This window comes from Hemibagrus wyckioides, linkage group LG27 (genome assembly GCF_019097595.1).
Source record: "Hemibagrus wyckioides isolate EC202008001 linkage group LG27, SWU_Hwy_1.0, whole genome shotgun sequence".
In the NCBI taxonomy this organism is placed as follows: Eukaryota; Metazoa; Chordata; class Actinopteri; order Siluriformes; family Bagridae; genus Hemibagrus; species Hemibagrus wyckioides.
The window spans coordinates 20,539,803-20,552,090 of record NC_080736.1 but is presented as its reverse complement, the minus strand read 5'-3'; the positions used below and the strand labels follow the sequence as shown (position 1 = coordinate 20,552,090).

At 37.3% G+C, this 12,288-nt stretch overlaps 1 long non-coding RNA gene across 1 annotated transcript; it reads left to right on the top strand.

Moving 5' to 3' along the window:
* Positions 1-241: 241 nt before the first annotated feature.
* LOC131347524 (uncharacterized) lies at positions 242-706 on the top strand. The gene is made up of 3 exons (XR_009203786.1): positions 242-305; positions 438-512; positions 605-706. It is a non-coding gene; the product is annotated as an uncharacterized LOC131347524 (long non-coding RNA).
* The last annotated feature ends 11,582 nt before the right edge of the window (positions 707-12,288 follow it).

The window sequence follows — 12,288 nt, the reverse complement described above, 5'->3', positions numbered from 1 at the left end:
TCACTGCTTTATTAACTTTTATGCATTAATAGGAAAGTTTGATATTGTGTAATTGAAGAGTCATAATTCTGAGTCACAGAAAAATAATCTATTGCAGAGCCTGTGGATGTGCTGGAGGAATCAGCAGATACTCCCTCTGTCCTCCAGGTATGTGTCAGTTAAATAGTAATATTTTAACTTCATTTAAAACCTACAGGCCACTTTTTTCTAAGTGTGTGTGTGTGTGTGTGTGTGTTAAGGTCATTGAGCCAATCCTGCAGCTGCTGCCCACCGAACCACACGAAGAACCTTCAGCTGTCATTCTGGTAAGAAAATCCTTCATTTATTTCCTAAAGCCAATCAATGGATTTTACAAGGTTGTTTTTACTGTAAAGAATGTTAGTATAAATCTGATATGATAAGAAGCACTTATGATCTTCATGCTCTACATTTCACAGCCGCTCGATGCTGGTGAGCCGGACAGTGCCTGCCGTGATGTTCAGTGTGTGTCTGTAGTCTCCTCCCTCTCCCAGGTATTGTACACTGCTGTAACTGAGATACAAACACACAAACATCCTTCTTTACAAGATCTAATGTTAAGTTTTGTTTCTCTATTTCTGGCCAGTGGACATAAGCAGAGACATCATTTGGAATGATGTGGGGTCCAGAGAGTCGGCTCTGCTGGTTTGAAAGCGCAGAGACACACTGCTTGACTCGCGAGGTAATCACAGTCTTTATTACTCTGATGAAGAGAATGGACATTTTTCAACTGACATGATTTTTAGAAGAGCACTTTTGTGAAATGTGGTTGTAGATCTTGAGTTTCATCTAATTGTCTTTTACAGGGATTCCCTTATTATACCAGTGATAAGGAGAGTTTCACTGGCATTCAGGTAAGGGATTATTCATTGTGGCATCACAAAATGTTATGAACTGCAGTGACTAATTGTGTTTGTGTGTTTTAAGTTTGTTGAGCCGAACATCCAGCTGCTGCCCACAGAACAACCTCAAGACCCTTCACCTGTTTTTCTGTTTTTTTCTAAGTGACAGAATATTAGTATGAAACTGCTGTGATCAGAAGCACTCATGATCTTCCTGCTCTACTCTTCTGAGGTAATTCAGACTTTCAGACCTGATGTGTATCTACATATGCTGCTATTCCCCTGATTCGGATACTGTAAAATTTACTGTGTGAGTTTTAATGATTTAATGATTTGGCTTGCAGGAGAGTGAGGAGCGCCTTAACCCAGAGGAGTTGGAGGTGCCCTTTATTTGGTACGATCCTCTTCACTCTTTAATGATGTAACAGTGTATTGTATGTTTAATATACACTAAACATTTACATCTCTTGTTTCTTAGCTGCCATCTTTCAGACAGAGGGGTGACTGAAATCGGCCTGAAGGTGCCCGCGCTTCGTGAGGCGTTTGCTGTGAGTAAAACCTTTATTCAGCTGCTGTTACTGCGCAGGTAAAGTCCACTCTGCTTTAACTTTTATATTGTGTGCTGTCTTATATTCAGACTCTGCTTGCCAGCATCCACAAGCAGAACTTCTTGTTCATGGCTGGAAAGAAGATGGTCATGCGACTGGCAGCAGCTAACAACCAGGTGACTTCAGAATGATGAAAGACTGTATCATTTTTGTGATGGAAATAATTTCAGTTTCTCAGCCATAGCCAAAGTGAGTTACAGAGATTTTTTCGTTTGCTTTAACAGGATGCAGTTGGTGTGCAGTTGGCCTACGAGACCCTGATTCGATTCCTGAGGACGCCTTCCAATCAGGAATCGATTAAAGCAGAGCTCAGCTCCTGTGTAAGCTAATAAACGCCTGTGTGAAATGACAGATGTTTAAAGATAACAGATTTTGCTAATATAGAAAACAGGACTCCAATATGTAAAGCTAATTTATTTTTGTATCTTTTCTACTCTGTGCAGGACCACCACTACAACTTCCTGGATGTTTTTTTGAGCTGATTTTCTTCAGCTACTTTATAAATGGCTCAAAACCTCAGCCAGTAAGTGTCTTATCAGGAGATTTCTAAGTAATGTTTGAGTTTCAGAACATGGTCTATTTGATCTGGTTTTCTTTTTCCATATTTTTTAAACCTGATAAGACATGGCATTAATGAAGCTTGTCTTTCTTTCCAAAAGTTTAAGGGAGGTTTCTTGGAGCGCCTGCTTGCGCTCTTCAGCATGTGGGACGTGGACGTGTGGGAGCCTGCAGCAGAGCTGTACTTCACAGTGCTTATTGTAAGTGTTGAATATCTTCTGATGCCACGATCCACAAATTCTCAGGATTGTATCTTAAACTCAGTGACACTATGTTGGATGTGTGTGGAATTTGTCAATAGGATTACCTTACAGAGCTTGCTGAAGTACTCTTCACTCAGCCTCTGGAGCTCTACAGTGACCCAGCAGCCTTAGCCACCACAGTTCAGCGACTCCTCAAGCTGCACGTCCAGCTGATGATGGACATTTTGGAGGAGCTCTGAGCAATGTCTTTCCCCTTACCCACTTCATCTTTTCTTCCTCTGTTTCATTTCATCTTCTTTTCTCTCACTTCTTTTTCCTACATTGCTCAGGCTCCACACGTAAATATGAAATCATTTTATTTCTATTTTTGATCAACTTAATATTTAAAAAATCTCTTTTCTTTCCTACAGGTTTGTACAGTGAACCCCAGGACCTGAAGAAGGGCTTAACCTTAGCATTTAAGATCCCTCGTCCCTTAATAATCATCCCTTATTAATCTATCCCTCTGTTCCTATCCCACTCCCCCTATTCCCATCAATAGCCTATAGATTGTAAATACATATATAGAATTGTTTAGAAATAAACTTATTTGTATACTTCTTATAGACTTTGCTTAAATAAATGTTTATATTTGTTCCTATTGCGGTCTCATTCTGATTATTTTTAGCCATCAGTATATGTATAAAAGTTTCCTTTAAACGCAACACAAACTGAATTTTTCACTCATATACAGATCATTTTTACAGAATTTCACAACCTTTAAATGGTTTACTAAAATGTGAAAAATAACAAATATATTATATATTTGTTATTTTATTATATATTTTATTATATATTATATTCAGTGTTGGGGAAAGTTACTTTTAAAAGTAATGCGTTACAATATTGTGTTACTCCCTAAAAAAGTAACTACTTGCATTACTTAGTTATTTTTTATAAAAAGTAATGTTATGTTACTTTTGCGATACTTTTTCTTAAATTTGACCAGTAGACTGTAGTCTAGGTGTGACAGCATTAATCATACTGCAGAATTACTCTTACTAATATAACTTGTGTAAATACGTCTTGTTTTGATAGGGAGGTTTTCCTGCTTTACAAAACATACACAGTGCTATTAAAAAGGGTTTCTGCTTCTTTTTATGAGACGTTTTTAAATGTGCCACATTGTCTGTTTATCTTCTTTGACACAGGGACACAGAGGGAGACGTTTGTGTTTCCGGAGGATGAGCTCAGCTACAACAGAGAGCTCAGTGACTCTGAGGACAATGACATCTGGCCTATGAGAGGTCTCTCTCCTGTATGGATCCCACCACCTGTGAGGATCCCATCCCCACCTATGAGAGGCCTCTCTCCTGTATGGATCCCACCACCTGTGAGGATCCCATCCCCACCTATGAGAGGTCTCTCTCCTGTATGGATCCCACCACCTGTGAGGATCCCATCCCCACCTATGAGAGGTCTCTCTCCTGTATGGATCCCACCACCTGTGAGGATCCCATCCCCACCTATGAGAGGCCTCTCTCCTGTATGGATCCCACCACCTGTGAGGATCCCACCACCTGTGAGGAGCCAATCCCCACCTATGAGAGGTCTCTCTCCTGTATGGATCCCATCACCTGTGAGGAGCCCATCCCCACCTATGAGAGGTCTCTCTCCTGTATGGATCCCACCACCTGTGAGGATCCCATCCCCACCTATGAGAGGCCTCTCTCCTGTATGGATCCCACCACCTGTGAGGATCCCATCCCCACCTATGAGAGGCCTCTCTCCTGTATGGATCCCACCACCTGTGAGGAGCTCATCCCCACCTATGAGAGGTCTCTCCTGTATGGATCCCACCACCTGTGAGGAGCCCATCCCCACCTATGAGAGGTCTCTCTCCTGTATGGATCCCACCACCTGTGAGGATCCCATCCCCACCTATGAGAGGTCTCTCTCCTGTATGGATCCCACCACCTGTGAGGATCCCATCCCCACCTATGAGAGGTCTCTCTCCTGTATGGATCCCACCACCTGTGAGGATCCCACCACCTGTGAGGAGCCCATCCCCACCTATGAGAGGTCTCTCTCCTGTATGGATCCCACCACCTGTGAGGAGCCCATCCCCACCTATGAGAGGTCTCTCTCCTGTATGGATCCCACCACCTGTGAGGAGCCCATCCCCACCTATGAGAGGTCTCTCTCCTGTATGGATCCCACCACCTGTGAGGAGCCCATCCCCACCTATGAGAGGTCTCTCTCCTGTATGGATCCCACCACCTGTGAGGAGCTCATCCCCACCTATGAGAGGTCTCTCTCCTGTATGGATCCCACCACCTGTGAGGAGCCCATCCCCACCTATGAGAGGTCTCTCTCCTGTATGGATCCCACCACCTGTGAGGAGCTCATCCCCACCTATGAGAGGTCTCTCTCCTGTATGGATCCCACCACCTGTGAGGAGCCCATCCCCACCTATGAGAGGTCTCTCTCCTGTATGGATCCCACCACCTGTGAGGAGCTCATCCCCACCTATGAGAGGTCTCTCTCCTGTATGGATCCCACCACCTGTGAGGAGCTCATCCCCACCTATGAGAGGTCTCTCTCCTGTATGGATCCCACCACCTGTATGGATCATCCGTTTCCCCGTTAACTTGGTTTCTATTTACATGGGAGAGCTGTTCAAAAGTTCAGAAGCTCAGTCATCACCTCATGTTCATCACCTCATATCCATGATGTATGGTAAGTATCTGTGGTAAGTATGTGTGATAATTATTTCACCCCTAGATTTCAGCATTAGTCTTTTTTAATAATTATGTAAGTATTTCAGCCTTTTAAACACGTGGGGTGGTGAGAATCTGCTTGATACCTTCTCGTCTGTTGTGTTGGAAATTTTTTTTTAAAAAAACATTTTGGAGCTAACTATGTAACCTGTTCCCAAAATTTTCAGTAGACCCAAGAGCCCAGTGTTCATGCTCAGGCCTCTTCTGTAGTTTTTTTAAGAACACCTCTTATGAGCTCATAGCCCATAGTTCATAGCTACATCATTCGGTCACTTTATGAATCTCGGTGTGATTGCGCAGGCATCCAGAGGATTCTTACCACCATCTCTAGCATAATCTCTAAATGTAAATCATTTTAATGATATAATTGTGGTATGATTAAAGTAATTATGGCATCTAGTTAAAAATGTGAGTCTTGTTTTTTTTTTGCATTTGCATTTAATTTGTATTAAATGTATAGGATTTTTATAATTATAAAATTATAATATATTAATGTTGTTTATTTATGTTATGTGTATTATTGTCATTTATATTAATAAATAAATAAATATAATTGTATTGTTGTTGAATTATGCATTGTTGTAAATATGTAAATATTACATTTTTAAGACTTTTACTATTAAATTATACAAATGTGTTGTGGTATAAAATGTTAAAATATTATATAAAATATTAATATCTGTAATAAGTGTACAGTTTGTCATTGCTTGTAAATAGTTAATACATTATTTTTTGGTTCATTACACACGTGTCTCAAGTGTCTTTTTTTATAACACATCATAAACATTTCTCATTTGTTTCTCATATAATTACACAGTAAAAAGAGTAGAGTATTGCTGTATTACATATCAGTATTTTTCTAAAACAACAGTCATGTTACTGTGTGAAATGCTGTCAGAGAGAGAGAGAGAGAGAGAGAGAGAGAGAGAGAGTGTGTGTGTGTGTGTGTGTGTGTGTGTGTGTGTGTGTGTGTACTGAGATGAAACAATTAAACAGTTAAACAACAGCATCTCACCATATGCTACTGAATACTAGAACACTGAGTTATATTTTTGTGTGTGTGACTTGTCTTGGCATTAACTGTGAAAAGCAAAGAAAGAATTTCATTGTACAGGGAAACTTGTTTTCCTCACTGTGCACAAGACAATTAACACTGAACTGAATTGAATTGAGTTGTTTATACTGTATCATATATGTAGATATAATCATATATACAGATATGAGCTATATTCTAATCCATTTTAATCTTAATGAAAACGTATGAAAATTGCACTTCCACAACGTATTTCATTTCCGTTTACCAAAAAAATTTGATGCTTTTAAAAAATTCTCAAAGATACAGAAATAATTTTCTGCACGATTCCCTCTAGATGGCGCCATTGAGATGTTTCAGGTTCTTGTTAGGGAATATTTGACAGTCTCAGCGCGCCCTCTGCTGGTGAAATAGAAATCACAGCGTCTTCATGACACCTTTATTAACCATTATGAATGAGTTTTATCTCCTAAAGTTACTGTAAATAATGATAAAACATTTAAACCAGAATGAATCTGAACTAACAAAAATAAATCAGCATACATTTTCCGCGTTTCTTATTATTTGTCCTTTATTTTATTACTACTTTATTATTTTAGTAGTATTTTATTATTTCCTCACTAAACTTTAAGACACATTGAGGCCATTTCATTTTCATTTAAGTAAAAGTTATTTTATAGTGGGTTGATTAGCCTCTCACTAATTTTGGTCACTGTTCAAAATCATGTTTTTTTCTTGGGCTTATGACCCAGGGACAGGTTTGCAGAAAATTACATAGTTGTTTAGCACGTCTAGAAAGCAGCCATAATTTTTTTCTAATACCTAAACCAGTAAAAACCAGCACTAACCAGTATGAACCAGTATAAACCAGCACTAACTAGTATAAACCAGAATAAACCAGCACTAAACCAGTATAAACCAGCACTAACTGGTATATAAACCAGTATAAACCAGCACTAACTGGTATAAACCAGCACTAAACCAGTATAGACCAGTATAAACCAGCACTAACTATAACTATAACTAACTTAAAACCTATCTATACCCTTTTGCCAGATGACAAGGGCAGAAATATGAGGTGTGTCTGGGTTTATTTGATGTCCAGAGAATGCTCTCATGGAAGATCATGTCTGATTATTTTTAAGGCTTCATCCAGAATCTATTCAGCTTCTGTTTCTGTTGACATGTGAGTCAGAATACACAGTAGTTATTAAAGATATATACACTGTCTCAACACAGTAGTTTATAAAGATTTAGGTCACAACAGAAGATGATTTTTACCTATTCATATTGTAAAGACTGAGCTTTATGGAACTACAGTGATTGGTACAAGCCTCTGAAATGGCATGTTCCATTAAATATCTACACCAATTCGAAGGTCATTGGAAATACCAAGATTGTGTGCACGTGTGCATGTGTACGCATGTTTGTCTAGACATGCTGGATGGGAGAGTATGTGATGATAGGATGATATATTTTAGTTTGTAGTCTTTCAGTTAGAACTCCATCACCATTTCCCACAAAAATAATAATAAACATCATTTATTTAGAGTAAGCGCTCTGTGTGCTGCCATTGTCCAGTATAAAGTCCATTATGATTAACTCATGTTAATAAGAAGAATATGAACAATAAAATAATTACAACACAGGACAGCTGTTCTAACTGTTAGATAAGCTTTATTAACTCCACTGATCAAAATGTTTGCTTACAGTTCCCTTTTAGTCCTACTGCCAACACCATTTTTCCATTTTCAGACAGATCACATTTATCTATGACAAGAAGCAAGATATGCCACAAATGATCTAAAAGCACACCATCAGACTGAGCTTTGTCCAGCAACTTCCATGTACATTAGTGTCTTAAAAATCAATTTCAGCCACAGCAGTATGTCAGAGCTTGAGATGCATTTCCTCAAAACACCTGGAATCAGTTATAAATGTTGCCTGCACAGACAAAACAAGGACATTTTAAGACACATTGAGGCCATTTCTGTCATAAATGAACACACTTAAATTAATACACTAGCCTTCAAAATAAGGAATGTACAAAACAGAAAAGAAATATATAAAAGCTGGACACTTTATAGCCTTGCTAAGGCCATAATAAAATATATAGTGGGGTCCAAATGTCTGAGAACACTAGTAAAAATGCTTCTTTTTGGAATTTTTTTCTAATTTAATACATTAATTTGTTTTACAGATTATATTATTTTACAACAACTTGAAGGCAAATCTTTGAAATTTATGCAAGATGCCTTTCTGAGCTTCTATCATTTAGCATGTTGCCTTTTTTGCTTTAAATGAGTGTGTGCATTTGAGCTGCATGGACACCACAAGTTTATGTAAAACCTTACAAGCCATTTTAGATCAAACGCATCAGTGTGTCACTTGAACACATGCTTCAGTAAAAAAGATCAGACATGAGGAAAATCTGACCTTTAAATAGACACCTAGAAAGAGTACAGAATCTTAAATGAACTATTGTTTACTTTCTATATATTAAATAGGAAAAAATGCAGTTGAAGAAAAATCCCAGATTATTAATGTGGTCACAGAATTTTGGACTTTTTTTTCAGTGGACATAATCAATACATTTATCACATTACAATTATTTATGTGAGTAATAAACCATATAAACATACTGTGATAACACTTTACATTAAGGCTCTGTTAACTTACTTTATTTACTGCATTAGTTAACATTAAAGAAATGCTTATATGAAAGCTGATACCTTCTTTATAACAGATCACCTTAGACCCTGAATCTCTTCTTGGAGCTGGATTTGATTTGTATTGTGAAATGTGAACTGACAGAAACTTCTTAACAATTACTGGTATACTTATGAAGAACAATTTACTTTAAAATAAATAACAGAACTGTAGGATGGGAATAATGAGGATTTAAGTGTTTTAAACCTAAGTGCCAGAATCTCTTCACAGAGCTTTAACTATGTGGTATTTCAAGATAATCACAGCCACATACAGTGTGATGAGATGAAATAATAATTCTCTTGGACTCAAGGTCTGAGACACATGTATGACATTCACAGTGCTGACGAGACTAAGCATGCAGGGAGGGGCTATAGGTAACAGTGGGGGTAAGTACACACATGGGTAGAGTGTAAGTATAAGAGTATAGGGTATAAATACTGAAATCACAAAAAAGTACATTCAAAATGAAAATTATACATTATAGAAAACACAGGGTCCAAAGCTTTAAAGTGCAGTAATGCTTCTAAAAGTAACCTGAGATGAATGAAATTTAAAGTGACACAGTGTGTAGTAAGGTGTTAAGTCAGTAGCCTGTGTTATTCCTGCTGCCACCTCTGTATGATGGCCTTCTGCCTCTTTAAACAGCTGAGCACACAGACCGTCAGCCAAATATGGCAATTCTGTAAACTTTTACATTCATCCTGAAGGAAATTTCAGAGTGCTTTAAGTGAAGGAAAGTGCAGGGACAGGCCTTGTTTTCTTTCTACATCCTCCAGCTGAAATTAATCACCAGACCTAACTTATAAACACTGATTCAGATGTCTGAAACTGAAGTGTTTAAAAAAGAAAAGAAAAGAAAAGCTATTTATTATATCAAGAAGTACAAGTATAAAAACAAATTTCATTCAAGTCATTTAATTCATTTATTATTTTTATTTCATTAAGTGGTTACAGGCTGGTCTTCTTGTGAAAGTATATAAAGAGACTTAATGCATTACTTCTATACTCTGTGGTACCTGATAGTAAGTCTCCTGTATTAGGTCAATTCTCAATCTCACCACAGGATGGCAGTATCGGATACAGCTTATATAAAACAAGGCGAAACCTAGAACTACCTCATCATCATTAGATTACATATCCAACAGTGAGATTGATTTGTTGTGAGAAAGCCTAGTGCGTAAATTGATTGAAATAATAAGTTGCTGAATTTTCTCAGGAACAGTCATCTAGTTCAATTCAGTGAATGTCAGATGATGTTTGTGTGTTGCCAGGTGTGTGGTTTTTAGACCAAACAATTATTTCAGGTCTTGTGTGTGGCACATGTTCCATAATACTTCGTGCCAAGTAAGAATGTCACTTTTGAGAAGTTTTTCTCTGCTGACCAGACACAAGGAGTGAGTTTTGACCAGTACCTTGCGGAACTGCACACACTAAGTAAGACTTGTGAATTTGGAGATTTTAGAGACTCAATGGTGAGGGACAAAATAGTCTGTGGGATTCCTGATAATGGTCTCAGGGAAAGACTGTTATGTGAAGCAGCTCTGACACTGGAGAAAGCAGTCAATATGTGTAGACCTAAAGTTAACTACAGCTAGTAGTTAGTGTAAGTGACCTTTCATCTGAGGGTTTCATCAGTTTTCAAGATTCTAACACAGAAGCAGTCACCCACACGTTACACAGCATACAGATCAGAAGAGTGAATGTCAGAATGAATTTACTGAATGTCATGACTTTCTGCTGGAAAGCTTTAAAAAGGTCTGTTTGCAGGTCCGAAACCTGTTTTGTACATTCCTTATTTTGAAGGCTAGTGTATTAATTTAAGTGTGTTCATTTATGACAGAAATGGCCTCAATGTGTCTTAAAATGTCCTTGTTTTGTCTGTGCAGGCAACATTTATAACTGATTCCAGGTGTTTTGAGGAAATGCATCTCAAGCTCTGACATACTGCTGTGGCTGAAATTGATTTTTAAGACACTAATGTACATGGAAGTTGCTGGACAAAGCTCAGTCTGATGGTGCGGTTTTAGATCATTTGTGGCATATCTTGCTTCTTGTCATAGATAAATGTGATCTGTCTGAAAATGGAAAAATGGTGTTGGCAGTAGGACTAAAAGGGAACTGGAAGCAAACATTTTGATCAGTGGAGTTTGTGGGAAAATTTTTTGAAACATTTGCTTTCCATGCACCTAATCATTAAATACATTTGATTTTAATCAGTAAGGGAAGGTTAATGCTAATTCTAATTCTAATTGTAATAACTTTGAATACTTTCGTTTAATCCTTAAGATAGATCCGAGTCAGGTTTAATCGTTAAGACATGAACAAAGAGACTAGATAAATCGTTTAATCATAATAATGATTAAGGATTAATTGGTTAATCATTAGATTCATTCAGTTATGTTTAATCATATGATGATTTTCATTTTGGTAATCAGTACTTACTCTCATTGTTAATCACTGACTTGTTGCCTATCTAATTAGCGTCTTTAATTTATTGATTATTTGATAATAATCATAATTATTTGACTACTTGGTCATCTAATAATTCTTTCACTATTAAGCACCTGCCATAATCATTAGTCAACAGGTAAGCTTATGATAAATAGATAAAAATTAGCACAAATGTAGACATAGAATCTGAGTAGGGTACCAGTTGGTTCGTTATAGAGGACAAAAATATATATATAAAATCACAAAAATAGAGATGAGCAAAACTGGCTGAATCATCGTTAGTGGGTTATTGTTCTCGAACTTTCTGGCTTTGGTGTAAACATCACAAGGACATAGGCTAGCACATCGTACCATATCATGGAGTTGGCTGTGTATTGTAGTGGCTGATGTTAATGTAAACATAGGGAGAAAACACTGAATAGGTGTAATGGAAATATACAGACTTAAAAACATGAAGCAATGGAAGATTTAGAGAATTAAATTAAACTAGATTAAAATAAACTGGAATCCTAGCCTAAATACATAAATAATAAAATAAAATAAAGTAAATGACTAAATAAATAATTTAAATGTAAACTAGGTTAGTTAACCTAAATTAAAAAACTAGACTAACATCACAGAGCCATTTTACCCCTTTTACCTTTACTACTACATAGGCAATGAGTGAAAACTGAAGTATTTATTCCTTAAATAATAATCCTTAAATAAAAATCCTCAGGATTCTAAGTAATTGCCAGGCAGTCACCATGAACCACACAGGAACAACAAACAAGTACACAAACATATGGAACATGTGGGTTATGTAGGTTAAAGTATAAGTGATAAATTATAGGGGTAATGAAATAAATGTGGTTTTGGTCTAAATAAGTTCTGAAGTTTAGACAGATCAACAACTAATACGTATTAAAATTAAAACTTGTGACTCATAAACTGTATGAAGGCCACAGAAAGGTGGGGCTGTTTTTCAGGGGAAAAATTAGTGAATGTCAAAACAATCCATAGAAAAGTAGAGCCCAGCAAGTTTAGGCAGATGGGCTAGAAAGTATATATAATGGGGGATTTGTGAAGGGCGGTGTGCTTGACTGCATCGGTTCATGAATCTGT